This window comes from Mytilus galloprovincialis, chromosome 1 (genome assembly GCF_965363235.1).
Source record: "Mytilus galloprovincialis chromosome 1, xbMytGall1.hap1.1, whole genome shotgun sequence".
Taxonomy (NCBI): domain Eukaryota; kingdom Metazoa; phylum Mollusca; class Bivalvia; order Mytilida; family Mytilidae; genus Mytilus; species Mytilus galloprovincialis.
Window position 1 is genome coordinate 64,649,526 of NC_134838.1, and position 8,971 is coordinate 64,658,496.

Consider the following 8,971-nt stretch of genomic DNA (forward strand, 5'->3'; position numbering starts at 1 on the left):
AATTATTTTGTCGTGTATAATGTATGCATATACAAAATAAATAGTATTTTAATTCTTTTCGGCATATATTTATAAAATAATACAGAGTCGCCAGTTTATTCCGGAAAAACTAAAACTGGTTTTATGCGGTATAAGTTAGAGTTATCTTTCTTTATATCTTATACAGTTGTTGAAAACGTGCAAAATCGATGTTAAATATCTCCTCGTTTTTAGTAACTTCGTGTTTGTAATAAGACTTGAGATTAAAATCAATAAAAGTGTATATTATGCACAGTACTAAATAACGCAGTTTGAAGTAATCAGACAAGGAAGATTAAATTAGCCAGTTAAGTAAGCAAACGACACTGGTATAGACATTCGTGGCTATATTACTTAAAAGACCTACTCTGACAAAAACCTAATTATATTCACCTAAAAATTCTAAAAACAGATAACCCGTTAATAACTATCTTAAGATGGTAATGACAAAAATCAACACATTTACCATTAAACCAGTAACGTTTTATTATTTTATATTCCTATATTCTTACAGAACGATAGCAAAATGGATAGGTCATTCTTTCAGAGAATCAACCCGGACGATACCATGTTTCAATGAAATCTGCTTCAAGGCATAAAATAATGACCCATGTGAGGTAATTATTTTCCTTGATAAAATTGCAAACTTTAATTTACTTTAAAATTTAGTTCGTAAAATAGAATGCTAATTCTGCAAATCTTTGTTGAAAATAATATTTATATATATATATAGGGAAGAACCAAAAATTTGCGAAAGCACATTTACAGATCTAACATTGTTGGGTTGATGTTTAGACGAGTTGTATATATATATATATATATATATATATATATATATATATATATCATATCAGATAATGCATATTTTAAGGTTTTTCTTGGGGTAGAACCTCGAGGGTAGAACACACCTCGGGGTGTCAGGAGTGCCCAAAGAAAGATCTCCCTAATGTCGTGCTTTCATTTGATCAATCCTGACACCCCTCGGTGTGTTCAACGACGAGAAAAACCTTAAAATATGCATTATCTCGGACATGCCAGCATCGTATACATGGTATATACATTCAAATGTTAAAGTGTGATTATTTTAATTATACCAATTCATAGTTACTCATTTAGTTTGAGTAGATGTAAATGATTACGTGAATATTGACGTAATGTATAGCTCAATTTGAGTTAAGGGTTTATGGTTTTAAAAATATCATTTTATTAATGATCGTATGTATATGTAGCATGTTCTTACAATAGATATATGTGTGTTGCATTCCTATAACATTTTAAAAGTTATTTTAAAGTACACATTGCAAATTATTTAATTTTATTTAACTTCACAAATAAACGATTATTTTAAACTTACCTTGATAAAAAAAACAAGGAAGTAAAATCTGTAAACAACAGTTGTAATCAGATTTTCTTATATATATATAGTACTCATTTGACCTTGAACTTGTTTACATTTTCTACGTCTTTTCCATATGATTGCTGTAGTTTTCCAGAATCATCGATCAATTTCTGGCTGCTTCGACATCGATGTATTTTTTTCGACTTTAATTTGAAATATGATATAAAAAAAACTTCCTCAAAGGAAAATTCAAAACGGTGTCCCTTGTATAAGGCAGCAACCATTTGATTTTCTGGGGGGGGGGGGGGGGGGCTATGGTTTTTTTTCTGGACAAATATTTTTTTTCTAGCCCCCACCAGAAAATCAAATGGTTGCTGCCTAATGACAAAAATCAAAATTAAATACTTCTTTCAGTACAGCGTGTTTCTTCTATATATATAAATAAAGCAAAAGAAAACATTTCAGCAAGCAAAGAATTATAGTAAAAAAAAAACAGGGGCAATGTTTACTTATAAGCTATTAGACCAAGAGTTTCCAATGGTGAAGTTGAAAATTTGTAAATTTTCGCGTCGTAAATTTTACGGCCGCCATAACGAGTTGGTTAACCGTTTCACAGATGGTATCGGATATGTGCCTTATGTCGCAACTACAATCCCGTTCCCATTTCACGAATGTGACATACCTAGTTAGACCATAATATATATAAAAAAAGAAAGATGTGGTATGATTGCCAATGAGACAACTAACCACAAAAGACCAAAATGACACAGACATTAACAACTATGGGTCACAGTACGGTCTTCAACAATGAGCAAAGCCCATAACGCATAGTCAGCTATAAAAGGCCCCGATAAGACAATGTAAAACAATTCTAACGAGAAAACCAACGGCCTTAATTATGTAAAAAAAAAAAAAAAATTAAACAAAAAATGAACGAAAAACAAATATGACAAATATAAACCGGGTTTGTTATAACACAAGCAACACGACGGATGCCATGCCACATGTGGAGCAGGATCTGCTTACCCTTCTGGAGCACCTGAGATCCCGAAGTTTTTGGTGGGGTTCGTGTTGCTTAGTCTAGTTTTCTATGTTGTGTCTTGTGTACTATTATTTGTCTGTTTGGCTTTTTTTAATTGTACCAATAAACCAATTTTCTAAGACGTTTCGGCCATTGGCCTCCTTCAGTTCTTTATTTTCCTCACAACTACGTTTTTTTGCCATGGCGTTAACGTTGTCAGTTTATTTTTTATCTATGAGTTTGACCGTCCCACTGGTATCTTTCGCCCCTCTTTTATACTTTTGAAGAAGAAAAAATTGAAGGTAGGGAAACCAGTCTTAATTTTTATTTAAATACTATATTAAAATTGCTTTAAATAACCACCCTTTCCAAAGGAACAATCAAAAAATAATGTCAAAGACACACAAAACGGCAAATAAAAATGAAGAAAGAAAAAGCCCACAAATCGTTCAAACAACTATAGACTGAGCAACACAAACTCAATAAACTGTTATCTTAGAGATATGTCTCTCTTTTTTGTAATTTTAATAATGCAAATGTTGAAATTAAAATAGCAACACTTTTAACATGTAAATTTTGCAAATATTCAAGGTCGATGAACCATGACTGAAGGTACAAGGCTAAACAATCTCCATGGAAATGTGCTAATGCTAATACAACTGCATACCAAATACCATTGACTTATCATAGGTAGTTCCCCATAAACTGACCTTAACACAAACTAATACATGTAAACTAAGTAAAATTTCAAAGTCAATTAATAAACCATAACCGAATGGGCAGGGTCAAATAATCTCCATGGTAATAAGATGTGCAAATGCTAATACAACTGCATACCAATTATCATTAATTTACCACTAGTGGTTCCCCATAAACCGAACTAATCACAAACTAATACATGAAAACTAAGCAAATGTTTCAAAGTCAATTAAGTAAGTAAGTAAGTAATTTTTTAAGTAAGTAAGTAATTTCTATTGGTTTAAAATCCAAAATTTCAGGATTGATACCAAGACAATACAAATTTGTTATACACAAACATACAAACATATATATATATATCATACCAAATTTATAAACATTATATGAACATTATATGAGGAGGTGGTACCACAAAGTTATTTAGTGCTTAATAAAGCATTTCTAGAAATGTACATGTCGCTTATAAATTTAACAATAATTCTAATTATATCAGTCTCAACACACGTATACAAAAAATAAATAAAGTCAATAGACCATGACTGAGGTGGCGGGGCCAAATAATCTCCATGGTAATGAGATGTGCCAATATTAATACAACTGCATACCAAATATCATTGACTTACCACTAGTGGTTCATCATAAACTAGACCTAATCACAAACTAATACATTGTTGACGCCGCTGTCGCCGCCAACGCCGGAAATAGCATACCTATGTCTCGCTTTTTGACTCCGTCAAGCGAGACAAAAAACAGTGATGAAATCCGATTGTATGGTGATCATGACAGGTTACAATTAGTTTATAAGTCGAATTCAGTGGAAAAGAGATCAGGATAATTGTTCTTTCAACTGTCTATCTGCATGCTGAAATATTTTACAGTACCATGAAAATCATATTAAGCATCGCAAGTCCTGGAATAACATATGAACCGGAGGATATATATCACTTTGTATGCGAAGCTAGAATGACGATACACAGAAATTCATCTAGAAAAGAAATCATTTATTGTCGTATATCAAAGTTCTCAAACGCGTCTCATTTGCAATTAAAATGTTAAAAATTAAAATTATAGGATTAAAGTAACATTTGTTAAAAGAAAATATATATAAGTAAACTACTGTTAGTCACTTACTGTTTTCAACAATGTTGTGCAACAAGACATTTTTTAAGTACACTTTCATCTGTATATACATTGTAATTTTCATAAACTCGTCGTCATCTTCCTATCAAAAACAGAAGGAAAAAATACCAAAAATGTAATTTAAAAGCATAAATAATGATGTCGAATAAGACCGGCAAAACCATTCAGTAAAGAAATTAAAACGACAGACCATAAAACATTTCACGGAATCAAAGTGCTTGCAAGCACTGAAGGGTAAAAACTGCGTTGATTTATCAGTGGGAAGTTAAATTAAATATCATAGTGTATTGGCTGAAGTTGATTAACTACAATTATGGACAAAGGAAGATAAAGCCAAATTTTAGAGAATACTTATGGATTTACCTTCACCAGCAACACGAAAAACTGAATAGTTGAACAGCAAGGTATAAGAACCAAAACGATGAAGAGTAAAATTGAGAAAGGAAATGGGGAATGTGTCTAAGCGACAACAACCCGACCAGCTCTACGGAACCTACAAATATTCAAGGGATAACCTTCTAAGACCAACTTTGCCTGAGAGATTTTGAAACTATATTTCTTATGATTTCTAAATTTAGTAACAAACAATGCAACAAAGGACAGAGCTGATGATACCCTCGGGAATCATCTTTCAATTTTATTTTTTAATCTTAAGTCATTGTCATGATGCCCCCGCTTGCATATCATATAAAGTTATAAAGGAACATAACTAAAGAATGCTACCATGTTTTGTACTTGATCTTAGTTTTGTGGTAATACGTATTGTGTATAAGTCTCATAAAATTTGTTTGAGGCGAACTTGTGTTAGAGAATAGAAACGATAAATTCAGCAATGTTTATGTTTATAAAGGGGCTTAACTCAAGACATTCAGCTCTTTTTCCATTTGTAAAGGGGTTATACTCTATAACGCTTATAGTGACGCCTCCAAAACGCAAACTTAAGCTTGATCTGTGTTTTGTGGTATTAAACAGTGTGTATAAGTTTCATAACATTTGGTTGAGGCAAACAAAAGTGAGAGAACGGAAACGAAAAGTTCAGCAATTTTTATGATTATTGAGGGGATTAAATAAAGAACTGTATAAGTTACGCCACTCAATTTCATTCTTAATCTGTATAATGTGGTAATAAACATTGTGTATAAGTTTTATAACATTTGGTTGAGGCAAACTAAAATAAGAGGACGGAAACGCAAAATTCAGACATTTTTATGTTTATAAGGGGGCATAACTCAAGAACAGTAAGAGTGACACCACACAATTTCAAATTTGATCTGTATTATGTGGTACTAATATAAGTATTGTGTATAAGTTTCATAACATTTTGTTTAGGCAAACTAAAGTTAGAGAACAGAAACGAAAAATTCAACAAAAAAATCAACAATTTTTCCATTTGTACAGGGACGTAAACCTAGAATGGTTATAGTGACGCCACCGAAAGTCAAACTTGATCTGTTTTAGTATTAATAAACATTGTGTATACGTTTCATAACATTTGGTTGAGGCAAACTATAGTTAGAGAACGGAAACCGACTTTGGAACGTACGTACAAACGGACAAGGGTAAAACTTAATGTCCCAATCCGCAACGGCGGGGGCATGAAAATGCATAATTAGGTATAAACTTATAGACAATGTGATCATGAATCGTATCGGGCATGTTTTGATCTTAATAATTTTAACATCCTTTTAACAAGAAAGGCACTGCATGGTTCATTAAATTAAAGCAAAAAATAAGGACTCGTTAACGCAAATGACTTGTCTCAATTTATAGAATGAAATTTTTTTGCTCTTCAAATATGGCTAAAAATGAAAATAAAACCATAGAAATTATATACAGATTGCGATTTTTAATTTTTTCAACTTTTTGACAATTATCTAGATTGAGTCTAGATTCTTCCCAAAATTGAAAAAGATTTATTTAAACTAATATTGTTAAATAAACTCATCATAGATACCAGGATTGAACCAGATGCTCCGCAGGGCGCAGCTTTATACGACGGCAGATGTCAAACCCTGAACAGTTGGGGCAAGTATGGACACAACATTTTAGCTTGATACAGCTCTGAATTTGGATTGTGATTAAATAGTTGACACAACATAGGTTTCTGACACAGAACGAATGTGGTCTAAGAACTTAAACTTAAAAACTTAAAAATTTTAAATTGGACATTTACCTATTATGGTCCAATATCCAAAATCTGAATACATGGTTAGATTCAGCATATTGAAGAACCAAATATATTCAATTTTTGTTGAAATCAAACAAAGTTTAATTTTGGACCCCGATTTGGGCCAACTTGGAAACTGGGCCCATAATCAAAAATCTAAGTAGATGTTTAGATTCAGCATATCAAAGAACCCCAAGGATTGAATTTTTGTTAAAATCAAACTAAGTTTAATTTTGGACCCTTCGGACCTAAATGTATACCAATTTGAAAACAGGACCAATAATTAAGAATCTAAATACACGGTTAGATTTGGCATATCAAAGAACCCCAGTAATTCATTTTTTGATGAAATTAAACAAAGTTTAATTTTGGACCCTTTTGGCCCCTAATTCCTAAACTGTTGGGACTAAAACTCCCAAAATCAATCCCAACCTTACTTTTGTGGTCATAAACCTTGTGTTAAAATTTCATAGATTTCTATTTACTTATACTAAAGTTGACTTACAAAAACCAAGAAAAATGTTTATTTTGGACCTTTTTTTTGGCCCCTAATTCCTAAACTGTTGGGACCAAAACTCCCAAAATCAATCCCAATCTTCCTTTTGTGGTCATAAACCTTATGTTAAAATTTCATAGATTTCTGTTTACTTATACTAAAGTTATTGTGCGAAAACCAAGAAAAATGCATATTTGGGCCCTTTTTGGCCCCTAATTCCTAAACTGTTGGGACCAAAACTCCCAAAACTCCCAAAATCAATCCCAACCTTCCTTTTATGGTCATAAACCTTGTGTTTAAATTTCATACATTTCTATTTACTTATACTAAAGTTATAGTGCGAAAACCGAATGTCTTAGGACGACGACGACGACGCCAACGTTATACCAATATACGACCAAAAAATTTTCAATTTTTGCTGTCGTATAAAAATTGTATTTGCGCCAGACCACGTTTCGTCTACAAAAGACTCACGTTTCATCTCCTAGAGACATAAATTGGGACTGTTACCATTATGAAAACATACTATTGCGGGGGGAAATGTATTTTGAAGGAGGCAAAATGTAAAGGTAGAAATAGTACATAATTTTAGTATAAGTTTGAACACTAACAAGTTCATGGCATATAAAATATTGAAAATATGCTGCACAGCCCTATTTTTTGACATTTCAATAAAATAGTAGTGCATATAAACCTTCTATTCCAAGATATAATTTTTCACGAAACATTATAATAAAAGTGTCACAGTTTTAGCCCCCAATTAGTTATCAAGGGTACCAGGATTATAATTTAATACATCAAACGCGCGTTTTTTCGTCTGCATAAGACTCATCAGTGACGCTCAGATCAAAATAGTAATAAAGCCAAACAAGTACAAAGTTGAAGAGCATTGAGGACCCAAAATTCCAAAAAATTGTGCCAAATATGGCTAAGGTAATCAATTCCTGGGATAAGAAAATCCTTAAGGGCGTTCCTATGGGGAATTACAATGTATATAATTACAGAAATGCAACCTATAGGGCCAAATAAGTAGGAAGTTGAAGAGCATTGAGGACCAAAAATTCCTAAAGGTTTTGCCTAATACAGCTGAGGTTATCTATTCCTGGGGAAGAAAGGCCTTAGTATTTCAAAAATTCAAAGTTTTGTAAACAGTTGATATATGATTATGACCATATATCAATGAGTATTAATACCAACACAAAAGTGCTGACTACCGGTCAATTGATCTGTTGATCAAATTCGTCCGTTATGGCAGAATGATCTTGATTTAACATTGCAGGAACACTAAACGCAATCATTTGAAAAAAAAGGACAAAACAATACATAAAATTGTGAGGATATTACCAAAAAGTACATAAATTGTGTAGCCAATTTTTTTTAGTTACGATTGATGATGTTGGATGTTGTGTTATGGTCTTTTGTAGTTTGAAATTTGAATTTTCGTTACATTTAACATACTAGGTCTGATTTGTCAGTATAGTTAAGTTAATTTCCATTTTCTTTGGGTAAAATATCGTTTTAGTCCAAATATTATGACGTCGGCACAGCATTAATAAAAACAGATTTCAAGCCCGTCTTAATATTTATTTGGACTAGCATTGTCAAAATAATTATAAATTGTTTGGGTCTTGTTTCATATAATAGTAATCTAATGAATTTAGAGATTATATTTACGTCACTGTTTGTGGTGTGCTATGGTGTTGTTAAAGGATGATGACCATTGTTATTCTGCGGTTGGCATGTTGAGATGCACTATTATTTATGTATTTGTTTCTGTGCTGATTGTTATTGCGTTTGTTTGTACTGTACTGTATTCCTATCATGTAGTGTCATTTTAGTGATACTTTAACATTGCTATATAAAGGGGAGGTTTGGTGAGCCATAAACTAGTTTCCACCTACCGTCCAAGTCAGGAATATGACAGTTGTTATCAAATAGTCCAATTCTATGAATGTAAGCAGTTTCTGTTGTTTCATTGTGTTCCTCTTGTAGCCATAATAGTTTATGTGTTTCCAAGGTTTTAGTTTGAAACCCGGAATTGTTTTCTCTCAACCGATTTATGACTTATGAACAGCGGTATACCACTATTGC